Source organism: Saimiri boliviensis, chromosome 4 (genome assembly GCF_048565385.1).
Source record: "Saimiri boliviensis isolate mSaiBol1 chromosome 4, mSaiBol1.pri, whole genome shotgun sequence".
Taxonomy (NCBI): Eukaryota; Metazoa; Chordata; class Mammalia; order Primates; family Cebidae; genus Saimiri; species Saimiri boliviensis.
Window position 1 is genome coordinate 92,015,042 of NC_133452.1, and position 13,218 is coordinate 92,028,259.

Consider the following 13,218-nt stretch of genomic DNA (forward strand, 5'->3'; position numbering starts at 1 on the left):
AATATTTTCATGTTATATTAATATTATATTTCAAATTATGAAATATTTTGATAATATCTCAGGTATCTTAAAATATTTATACTCATTAATTAAACAATTACAGTAACTATTAGAATAATCTCTAACTCTAGTTAGGTAATATATTAATAACAACATAAATATGTCATAATTATTTTAATATTTTAATAATTGTATTGTGATAAAATTAGTATTCTTTGTAATCACTAACATTTTTTTTTATATAAAAAAGCTTTTCCTAGAAAGGGGTTTATAGGCTTCACCAGGCAGCCAAAATAGCTCAGGGAAGAAAACATTTAAACGCTTTCATGGTGAGTTTTCCTGATTTAAAGTATTAGGGCTTCCATTGTCTTTGCCCATTTTTGTCCTGGAAATGTGTTTTCTTTTTACTGATTTGTACACTATCTTTGTCCACTAAGAATATTAACCCATTTTACCTAATCTGTGATTTATTTTTTTATTAAAAAAGTGGGCCAAGTGCAGTGGCTCACACCTGTAATCCCAGCACTTGGGGGGGGCCGAGGCAGGTGGATTACCTGAGGTCAGGAGTTTGAGACCAGCCTGACCAACATGGCGAAACCCCATCTCTGCTGAAAACACATACAAAAAATTAGCCAGGTGTGGTAGCACACGCCTGTAATCCCAGCTACTTGGGAGGCTGAGGCAGAAGAATTGCTTGAAGCCAGGTGGTGGAGGTTGTGATGAGCCAAGATCGTGCCATTGCAATCCAGCAGTTAATTCTATTTCTAAGCAGTTTGAACTTGAGCAGTTTGTGTGACAGAGTGAGACTCAAATAAATAAATAAATTAATTAATTAATTAATTAAAATTAAAATTAAAAAGTGGGGAATACACACAACTATACACATATATGCACACACACAAAACCAGACAGTAAAGTTCACTTCTATGGGAGGGGGATCACATAATTTACTCATTCTCTTTTAGGACACTATACATGAAGTTCTCTCATAGCAGAGTGAATAAAACCTGAGTTGTTTTTATTTTGTTTTCTTTTGCCTTGAAGATATTAATGTCCTAGGGGGAAAAAAAATCCCCAGTGGAAGTAAAGAATGACTGGTTAATGAAGGCATAATGCCCATGCTTTGGAAAAGTGCTGTGTCAGAGGGCAACGGAACATGGTGGTAAGAGCAGAGGCTTTTGCCCAAGGCAGGTAGGTTCCAGCACTTCCTAGCTCAGTGGCCTTGAGCAAGCTGCTGACCTTTGTGAGCCTCAGTTTCTTCCTCCATAAGGCCCGTTCATGCTGGCTTCATTGACGCTTGTGAAGATTAAACAATATGTGGCCAGTGAGAAAAAACTGAGAAAGCTTAATGAGAGACAGCTTTCCTAGAATTCATCAAGACTAAAGAGTTCTCAAAAAATAAGATTGATGGAGGAACAGTGGGATGGCACGTGATTAGTTACATGTGAAAGCAAAAAGTAAGAGCTAGTAGAAGGTAAGTACTAGGATGGTACTGTAAAATTCTTTTATTTTTTCTGTGTGTTTGAAAGTTTTCTAAATGTAATCTTAGGGGGAATATCTAGAGCAGGCGTCCCCAGACTTTTTACACGGGAGGCCAGCTCACTGTCCCTCAGACCGTTGGAGGGCCGCCACATACTGTGCTCCTCTCACTGACCACCAGTGAAAGAGGTGCCCCCTCCTGAAGTGTGGCAGGGGGCCAGATAAATGGCCTCAGGGGGCCGCATGTGGCTCGCGGGCCGTAGTTGGGGGACGCCTGATCTAGAGGTTTTTCTGCAGCAGCCAGTGGCCTTTGGAAATGTCTATGGTGCCCACAAGCCCAAGAAATGAGAAACAATTCCCTCACATTCTGCTGTGTAGTCAGAGTTCAGGATCTATTTTAGGGTAGACAGATCTGGGCAAGTTCAAGCAATTCTATTTCTGAGCAGTTTGAACTTGAGGAGTTTGTATAGTCTGCCATATCTTCAGTTTCCTCAAGTGTAAATGGTGATAGCTATGCATGCCTCTTAGGATTACACATGAGGTACTTAGCACTCATGATTATAGTTATTACTCTTCTTATTATTGGAGGCAAGAGGACCTTAAAGTTCATCTAACCAAAAACCCTCATTTTACAGATGGGCAATCAGATGCTCAGAGTAGAAGAAAAGTGATTTCCCAAGCTCACACAGCAGATTTGTTGCAGAATTAGTACTTGAATTCAGGTTTTCTGTGTTCTAGTCCAGTAATCTGTCCACTGTTCTACACTCCCTCCAGAGGATTGTTCCCCCATCTTATAAAATTACATATACCAACTATAGGGCAATCAGGCATCACCAACAATTCCTATGCAAAAGAGCAAATTCTGCTAAGAGACAGCTCAGGAGTCCTCTCCCCTGCTGGCTTTGTCACTCTGTTCTCAAAATTTGGGTAGTTCTAGGTTCCATCAGACCAAAGGACTTTGGGGCAGAAGCCACGAGCTCTCCAGGGATGACTTAGGGGTACTATAATTTTTCTCTTTGGGCACTCTGGTAAGGCTTGTGGGAACATTATAAGTACAGTGGCAGGCTCTTAGGAAACCATTTCTTGCCTCATGCCATTTGATAAAACTAAGGCAAAGGAGAAGCTCCCCTGCAGGATATAACTGGAGTTCCAAGGTCAGCCTGTGGCCATGCATGTTTCTCTTACTGGGCTGGGGAACTCTTCATTCTTGCGACATTTGCAGAAGAGAAATCAGAGATCGTCCACCAACTAGGAACCATATGACGTCTAGTAACATTTCAGCGGGGGTTCAGAAATCAAAGAGATCAGCTTCTGCTAAGTTGGCTTCCTATCTCTGGCCTGCTCACACTCAAACGCTTCTCTGGCCTTATCTAACACCCGAGCACATTGTGCTAGTCTCCATGTAAACTCATCCACAAAGATTTATTTTTTAATGTTCAGTACAGGAATTTCCCTGGCCTTGTGACTCTGAACTTCCTTATCAGTTTCCTTGAAACTTGATGACTACAGACTCTGAAGAATCTAAGATAGCAAAATGCTTTCTACTGAAAAGTTGAGGTTGTATAGTGAAACTTGGGATCTGGCCCTTATTGCTATTCTAAAAATGTTAAGCTATGTAAGATTTTGGGATGGCTTTCCTGCCACCAGAGCAATCTCTGGAACTGGTTGGCAAGGAGCCAGCAAAGGCTAGATGAGTTCCTTTTTAAAACATTTCTATTGAAGATTCATTTACATGCCATAAAAGACTCTCATGTTAAGTGTATAATTCAATGATGTTTAGGAGATACATGGTTGTACAATCACCACCACAAACCAATTTTAGATTTTCAACACCCTAAAGAGATCTCTCTTGCCCATTAGCAATCACTGCCCACATTCACTCATATGCCATGGCAGTCACTAATCTTTTTGTCTCTATAGATTTGCCTTTTCTGGACATTTCATGCAAATGAATAGATGAGTTCTTAAGAGTAGGTATCTTAATGACTCATCTATTCAGTCATGTAACAAATATGCATTAGGCACACTTCATGTGCCAGGCACTGTGTAGGTGCTGGGTCCTCACCCTAAAGTGGACAATATAGGCTAGATCCCATCTAGTTGGGAAGGCAAAAAGGTTAACCCGCTAAAAACAGTAAAGGGGTGGAATGTGAAAGAGGAGGTCCAGGGATCTCAGGAGCCCTTACCTGGAGCTCATAATGTAGGCTGAAGAATTCAGGGGAGGTCTCCTGGAGGAGGTGGTGTCTGAAGAGAAAACTAAATGGTAGGCTGGGTTTAAGTAGGAGAAGAGGAGGAGAGAGCACACACTAGGCCAAGGAGCTGCTTTAGGAAGGCCCAGACCTAAGAGAATTCGTGCCAAGTTTGAGAGACCAAAGCAAGTTTGGCAAGGCTGGAGTATAGTGTGTGTGTGTGTGTGTGTGTGCTGGGAGAGGGAGGGGAAGTGATGGCTCTAGTGACCCTAGGGAGCAGATGAAGTCAGGTCACAGATGCCCAGGGCATGGCAGTTTGATGGTACTTTGAGGGCAATGAGAAGCCTATGGAGGTCTTTAGGTAAAGTTGGTTGTGACATAGTGGCATTGCAAACATATTGGAACAGGGAAAAAAATGCAGGCAGGGGGACTGACTAGAAGACTTCTGGAGTAACCCAGGTAAGAGATGGCACAGGGAGGCAGCACAGCACCGTAGGTGAAGGCTTGGATTCCCAAGTGAGACTGATCAAAGGGGAACTTGGGTACAGTACCTAACTTTTCTAAACTTCTCATCTGTGATTGGGGAAAATAATAATACTCTCCTCAAGGGATTGTTAATGTGAGAATGAAGTGACAAGGTTTCTACAGCATTTTACACAGTGCCTGGCACCAGGTGCTCAGCAATGTGAGCTACTGAACGGCAGGGACCCATCACAGCCTCCCCAACTCACACTCTGCTCTGGAACGACTCACTGCACAGCTGCAATGTGTTAAGCACTGTGAGTGAAGATGAAGATATAATTCCCGCTGTGTCCATGAGCAAGATAAATTCTTAGCGTTTGTGTACTATGGACTCCTTTGGCTGCCTGGTGAAGCTTCTCAGAATCATGTTTTAAAAGCATAAAGCAAAATACATAAAAGCTTCTTATTGATTCTCACGTGTAACCAAAGTAGAAAACCACTACTCTATATGTTTCGTGTTGTAAGAGAAAGCCTTTTAAGTAATCTTAAGTAGACTTTCAAGAAGAATAAGCTTTTCAAGTAGAGTTCATTCAACAATTATTTCCTGAGCATCTACTATGTGCTAGCTGCTTACCTATAGCAGAAAATAAGACAAAGTTCCTGCCTTCATGAACTTACATGAGGGGTCAGGCAATAAACAAATAAATGAGGAAATATAAAGTATGTCAGATGGTGGTAAGCACTGTGGGAAAATAAAGCGTGTTGTATTAGAGTTCTCCAGAGAAACTGAATCAATAGGATTTACTTATTCATTAGGATGCTTTGCCTCCCGTGATTATGGAGAGGGAGCAAGTCCAAAACTTGCAAAGCTGATGCCCCAGTTTGAGCCTGTAAGCTGGCAGATTGCTGTACAATCAGGAAAAGCCAGTGTTCCAGTTGCAGAGCCATTAGGCAGAAGAAGACTCTCTTATTCTAGGGAGGGTCAGTTGTTTTTTTTTTCTATTCAGACCTTCAGCTGATTGTCCACCCATATTAGGGAGGACAATCTGCTTTACTCAGTCTATGTAGTTAAATGTTCATCTCATCCCAGAACACCTGCACAGAAACACCCAGAATAATGTTTGACTAAATATCTGGGTACTTCTATGGCTCAGTTAAGTTGACACATAAAATTAACAATTATATGGGTTAATGAGAAAGATGCTAACTGGGGGTACTATTTTAAAAGGATTTTCAGAGAAGGCATCTCCAGGGAGAGGCCATAAGATCAGTAACATAAATGAATTAAAAACCAGAAGCTGTGAAAGAGGATCATTCCAGGGGAAGAGCATAGCAAATACAAAACTATATCTGGCACAAGTTTAGGATATCCAAGCTACAGTAAGAACCTAAGGGTGGATCACAAAGGGCTGGGGAGTGCCTCAGGGAATGAGATAAAGTTGGAGAGGTGGACAGCAGCAGCAGGTTCAGGCAGACCTTGTAGGCCAAGGCAATAATGATCAGGCATTTTGTGCAAAGGGTCATGGAAAATTACTGGAGAATCTTAACCAGGTTTCTTTGGCTACTGTGCCAAGAGTAGGCTGTGCTAAAAATAGGACAGGGTAGAAACAAGGAGACAAGACCGAAGCTATTGCCATAGTCAGGCTAGAGGGGATGGTGGCTTGAGCTGCAGTGAAGGTGGTGAGAAGTGGCCAGATTATAGACATACTGTGAAGGCCTGGCAGAGGACTCAGTTACGGGGTGAGTAGGATGTGCAGTAAATGTGCAGAATATGCCCCATCAACCTGTTTCACAGACACTGATCATGCTCGATGACAATTCAGCTTCTGCACAGGGAAAATTTGCTGGGGGCAGCCCCTATTTTTCTCATAAGTTATGAGTTCAGCAACTTCTGGAAATCTGCTCTTACTTCATTCATCATTGTAGGTTTCAGTCTTTTTTCCAGGGAAGCTATCTCTGTATGTGTTGCCTTTCACTGTATCTTGGTAGATCAGTTTCACTTTGTGAGCTCTTTCTCACTACTTAAATCTCACAGACTTGTTTATTTTCTCTTACATTTCCAAAGAACTGATATGCTTTTGGAATGTAATTGACATACATCAAATGCACACAGCATAAGTGAACCATTGAATGTGCACACTCATAAAAACCACACCCTACGCGGGATGAAAACATTTCTCATTCTACATTCCATCGTGTCCCTGCCTAGTCAATTCTTTCCAATCTTGTCCCTCTTGCTCCTTTGCTCCCTCTTCCTCTGGCCTGCAACTTCTGTTCTGATTTCTGTCAACATAGATTAGTTTAGTGTATTCTTCAATTTTTTATAGAGAAATCATTAGTATGCATTACTTGTGTCTTGCTTCTTTTACTCAACATAATGATTTTGAGATTTATGCATTATTGATTGTGTCAGTAGTTTATTCTCTGGATGAATATATCATAATTTGTTTATTAATTCACCATTTGATGGACATTTGGATTGCTTCCAGTTTGAGATAATTACAATTAAAGCTGCAATGAACTTTTAGTATGTGTCTTTTTATTTATGAATACTTTCATTTATCTCTGGTAAACACCTAGGAATGGAGTTGTTTGGTCACCAGATAGATGTATGTTAAACTTAGTAAGAGCTTTTTTTAAAAAAAAAAAAATTAATTGTCATATATAGAAAGCCACAGAAGCATGTTAGCCAGGTGCATTCACTGAAGGACTTACCACATCATCAAGTCTTAAAACAGAAATAATGTGTGACAACACAGATAAAAATAAAGATGAAGAGAAGGAGAGGAGGCTAATGATGTTGGTGATGGTAGAGGTACTGTTTTTGTGTAATAGTATTTACCATGTGCAGCTGCATGTTTTATTTTATTAAATCATTATAACACTGAGAGATAAGTATTATTATCCTTGTTCTAAAGTTGAAGAGCTGCTCAAACAAATCAGCAGGAAAAAAAATAAGCAATCCCATTAAAAAGTGGGTGAAGGATATGTATAGACAATTCTCAAAAGAAGATATACAAATGGCCAACAGACTTATGAAAAAATGCTCAACACACTAATTATCAGGAAAATGCAAATCAAAACCACAATGTGATACTACCTTACTTCTGAAAGAAAAGCCATACTTTAAAAATAATTAAAAAAAAATAGATGTTGGCATGAATGTGGTGAAAAGGGAACACTTTTCCATGCTGGTGGGAATGTAAACTAGTACAACCACTATGAAAACAGTGTGGAGACTCCTTAAAGAACTAAAAGTAGGTCTACCATTTTCAATGCTGGGTATCTGCCCAGAGGAAAAGAAGTCAATATATGAAACAGACACTTGCACACGCATGTTTATAGCAGCACAATTCACAATTACAAAAATATGGAAACAGTCCAAATGTCCATCAACCAACAAGTGGATAAAGAACCCGTGCTATATATATATATATAGATAGATAGATGATAGATAGATAGATAGATAGATAGATTAGATATATATATATATATATACCATATGCTATATATATATATGTATGTATACACACACACACACACACACACACTCATACTACTACTCACATATACTACTACTCATCCATAAATAGGAACAAAATAATGGCATTCACAGCAACTTGGATGGAGTTGGAGACCATGATTCTAATTGTAGTAACTCAGGAATGGAAAGTCAAATATCGATGTTCTCACTCGTAAGTGGAGCTAAGTTATGAAGACACAAAAGCATAAGAAAGATATAATAAACTTAGGGGGAAGGCTGGGAGTGTAGTGAGGGATAAAACACTGCACATTGGGTTCAGTGTACACTGCTTGAGTGATGGGTGCACCAAAATCTCAGAAACCACCACTAAAAAACTTATCCATATAACAAAATACCATCTGTTCCCCCCAACCTATTGAAATAATAATAATAATAAATAAAAAATAAAATAGATTAGGAAAGAAAAAAAAGTTGACAAGATGGAAGCTCAGAATCATTAATTAACTTTCTCAAAGTCATTCAAAGCCATACTGAAAGAGAAACCTATACTCCTACTAATTTTATAACCTCATACATAGTCGTCACCTGTCACGTCTTCTGATGCCCTGGCTAGCCCCCTGGGTGGGTGCTCTGCCTTTTATGTGATGTTTTGAGTTATTCTAGTGTCCAGTGAGCCTGGAAGCTGCTCTCTTGTGTCTGCTGTCCTGACTTAATGTCCTCCTGCCTGCAGGGTCCCTTTGACTACCAGTTCGTTCCTCCTTCGCCATCCCTCACCAATCTCCCAACTTCATTTACTTCCCTTTCTTTATTCCCATCAACTTTGTCCAACTCCCTTCCCCATCACCATCATCTCCATCATCAGACTGCATTATAGTTTGCCTACAGTTTATAAATGTGGACCCATGGATCAAATTTTCTCAATGGGTAGTGGAATCTTTCCTCAAAACTACTTATTTGCTCTCCAGAGTGCTTTGTTGTTTTTGTGAAGAATTCTACCCAAAATTATTATTTTTAAATGTCTGACTCAGTGGCTTTATTTTGATAAAGCCACTATGTAGCATAAAAAGTTTGATGCGGGTGAGTGCAGGCATGCTATTTATGTGGTTGCCTTTCATCTACTTGATGGGAATTTCAAATAGACACATTTCAAGATGAAAAACTGGATCTTGCATAATTTTGTCCTACCTTTTCTTACTATAAATATCTAATGATAATTAAGATAATTAAGACACAACATGAGTCCTGATTTTTCAGCAATAAACTCTTGCCTAAAAACAATAGCCTATATTTATATAATGTTTCAAATCATTTTTATGTACTTTAAATCATCCTCCATAAATACATATTCAGATGTATTTAGGAGGCATGGCTATTAAGCAGGAAGTTAAATAATTGAAGGTTCTCTAGAAAGTCTAATAGAACTCCAAGTCTATCTGCATACAAATTTCATGTCTTTCATCATTTCAGTATCGTTGAAAAATCACCAATTCACCCCATTTGTAGAAATACTCTTTTAAAAAATTAAATAAAAATTGTACTAAGAATTATCTTTTGAAATATTTAAGTAAGTTATATGTGCTATTTACACACGTTACAAGTTTAAACTACTGTTTAAATTGCTCCCCAGGATTTCCCTAAAATTTGAGGCCTGTGGCTGTAATATCCAATTTGCCAGAAAGTGGGCGCCCTCTTGTGGAACATTTAATATATAAGAAAAGCAGGCATTCATCAAAAAGGATAAACAGTCTTTTAAGTACAGCAGCATTCATTCACCAATGTATGCACTGAACGCTTAGAAATGAATTATAGGAGCAAATTTAAAACCTTAGTGGACAAGTCTACTCAAGACAACCGAGAGCCTCAGAATTTTAGAACTATATCACCAAGGTGTCACATTTGATGGACAAAGCAACCAAAGTTCAAAGAAATTAAGTGACTTATCCTTAAATCATAAAATAGCAACAATCTGAGATCCTACTAAGGACTTAAGACCTTTAATGAGAATAGCCTTAACATGCTGAGTATGCATAAAACATCTGAAGGTATATTACTCAAGATAAATATAAACATGCAGTATGGCAAATATTTCAGTACCTTTTTAAATACTTTTAAAATTAATTTAAAATTATAATTTAATAAATTTTAATTTAATAAATTTTAATTTATTTTTATTAAAATTTATTTAATACATTTTAATTCATTTTTATTAAAATTTATTTAATACATTTTAATTCATTTTTATTAAAATTTATTTAATACATTTAATTAATTTTAAAAATTAATACTTTTAATAATACCTTATGGACCTTTATCCCTTAGACATTTTTGAAGTTTCTCACCCTACATAAAAGTGAATTGGTGGGGGAGGCTAGTGATGAGGCAATGCGCTGATAGAAGGGGGTGATGACGCTGACCTTGCTCTGCAATGAGGTGGGGGTATCAGGAAGACTGTGAAGCAGATGGTTTAGAGTTTAGATGAGAGTGAATCCACAGAACCTATTGAAACTGGTTGCTGTGAAAGGAAGAGGGAAGAATGGCTCCCAAGTTTCTGATTTGGAGCAACTGAGTGGACGGCAATTGAGGTGGGAAATACGAGAGCAAGAACAGGCTTGAATTAATAAATTGTGGCCAAAAAGTTACTAGCTATGTTGTGTACATTGTTTTAGGAGGATCGGGCCACATAATCTGAAACCTTGCATGTATTGGAAGCGGAGGATGTGTGGGAGTGTTTCTGCAAGAATATTTGATTGATAGCGAAGGAATTAGAGAAAGTTCTTGCCTGATTGGCTTGCATGTGTTGCTAAGACTTGAAAAATCAAAAACAGAAACAAACAAACAAAAAATGGTATAATGGAGGCTTTATTCTTCTCTATTATCTTTTTGTCAGTAAACTTTCATAATACATGTTTTAAGATGTAATTATAATAGCACTAAGTAGCTCTAAATTATATAATAATTGCATTTAGTTTTAATTATGATTACTTTTTTTATTTTAGTCTTCTTGCTTGGCATTTGTTTGCAACATAATTGCATTGATGGGCAACTGAGTAGACCAGGTTCATCTCCTTATTTACCATCTAAATTGTTAGACAAAGTAACGTTCTGAAACCTTCAGGTGGCCTGTACCCTTGGGGAGGGGACTATATGTCAGATTCCTTGGTTTAAAATATTATTCTTTTTGGGAGTTTTCAGAATTTCAGAGAAAAGTTCCAGAAAGAGAGGGAAAACCTTAGAACACTGGGCACCGATTCTTTAATGGTGGGATTTCAAGGAAGGAGGCAGATAATAATGAGCATGTTTTAGGACCTAGTACAGTTGGCTACAGTGTCTCAAATCACACATGCAAGGTAGGCACCACCGTTTTTCCTTCTCGTAGAGTCAAGAAGATAAAGCAGATAGAACATGAGCTGTGGCCTTCAGGCAGACGTGAGTTCAAAAGCTGTCAAATCCTTACTGTGTGATCTGCTGTAAACTGTTAGCTTTTCTCAAAGTTTTCTCATCTGGAATGTAGATGATGATAATATCTATGTTGTATTAGACTTCTCAGACTGCCAAAACAAGCTATCACAGGCTGAGTGGCTTAAACAACATAAATTATATTTTCTTACAGGTTGAGAGGCTGAGACACCCAAGATTAAGGTATTGGCAAATTTGGTTTCTAGTGAGGGCCTTTTCTTTGAGACAGAGTCTTGCTCTGTCACCCAGGCTGGAATGAGTGCAGTAGCGTGATCTCAGCTCACTGCAAACTCCGCCTTCCTCGTTCAAGCAATTCTCCTGCCTCAGCCTCCTGAGTAACTGGGACAACAGGCGCGTGCCACCACGCCCAGCTTATGTTTTGTATTTTAGTAGAGACGGGCTTTCACCATGTTAGCCACAATGGTCTCAATCTCCTGACCACCTCGATTTCCCAAAGTACTGGGATTATAGGTGTGAGCCACCACGCCCGGCCAGGGTTCTCTTTTTGTGTGACATTTCCTCTGTGTGTGGGGGCAGGGAGAGGGAAAGGAAGTATGTTCTCAGTTACCTCTTCTTTTAAGGACATAGTCTCTCTGATCACAGACCCACCTTTTTGACCTCACTTAATTTTGCTTACTTCCTTAGAGGGTCTATCTCCAAACATACCCACACTAGGGTTAGTACTCCAACATATGAATGTTGGGAGGATGGGTGGACATAAACATTCACTCCCTAACAAATGTCAAGGAGCCTTAGTGAAGATTAAGTAATATTATGGTGCTAAATTCCTGACTGTTTTCTGGTAGTAGATTACAGATAACAGAATTGATTTCTTTTGCCCCTTAAGAGACAGGTCATGTTTCTTGAATTTATAACTATAATTCCATTTGAAGGGTATACTATAGGAAACTTATATTTTGGCATTTTTGCTAAACGAGTTATTACTTGTAACACAACATCTATCAAGGAATGGAAGAGTAGAAATTGCTTTCTCCACGTTATTAGTCCTAATAATTCTCATTTTTGTGTTGCCTTTTGTAAGCCACCAAACCATAAGACAATCACTTTGTTTCTCTCTTGAGGAGTTAATTCCTGAATTTTTAGGCTCTTTGGCTGAAGGGCTCAAATTGCCTTCACTTTTCTGTAAGGTGCTTTCAGAGAGTGGGGGAATTGGGGATCTTCTGTAATTATATTCCCTTTAAAAAAAAAAAAAAAAAACAAAAAAAACTAAATACATTTGACTCAGCAATCCCACTTCTTGGAATTTGTTCTAAGGCAATAATTTAAGACTGCAAATGCAAGGATAGTTCCTGTAGCATTGCCTGTGACAAGCAAAATCAACTGGAAATAATCCCTGCATTCACAGTACAGGCTTGGTTAGTTAAATTCAGCATATCCATTTAATGGAATGATAGGTCACTGCTGAAATGCATGCCGTTAAAGAATATCTGTCGACATGGAAAAATATTTATGAGCCAGTCTATAAGTGTAATGCCATTAATATTTTTACAAAGAAAAATAGGCATGGAGGAAACATCCGGGACACATACCAAGATGCTGGCAGTGGTTACTTTGAGATTAAAATTAGCATTTTCCTGCTGCTTTTTTTTTTTTTTTTCGATTTTCTTGTATTAACTATTAACTGTAAATATAGAATAACTTAATAAGTATTACTTTTTAAAAAGCTGAGATATCTGGGACCCACAATACTTTTGGTGGCGCTCTGCCTTGACCAACGTCTGCTGGGGGAGAATGGAGCACTGATTAATGCTCCCAAGAAGGATAATTTAGGAAAAATGGGTGACAGTCCAACTCAGTGATTCTTTGAAAGCCCTAATGGTCAAAATTTAAGAGGATAAATTTTATATTATTATAAAATATGTCTATATAAATAATAAAAAACTGGAAAGAATCAGACCATAAGTCAGCAGTGGCATTCACAGTAATTTTTATTTTCATATTTTTTAATTAAAGAAAAATTTAATTTTGTAATGGACATGATTTAATGCCATAACATTTTTTCCCACTGACTCAGTAAATGAAGAGAGTGAAGTCTCAGGAAAAATTAAATTTAAAGGCCTTGAGAACAAGGCCGGTGCAATATAATTCTTAGTTTCCCCTCAGCATTCAGTGTGGGTCCAAGTGCAT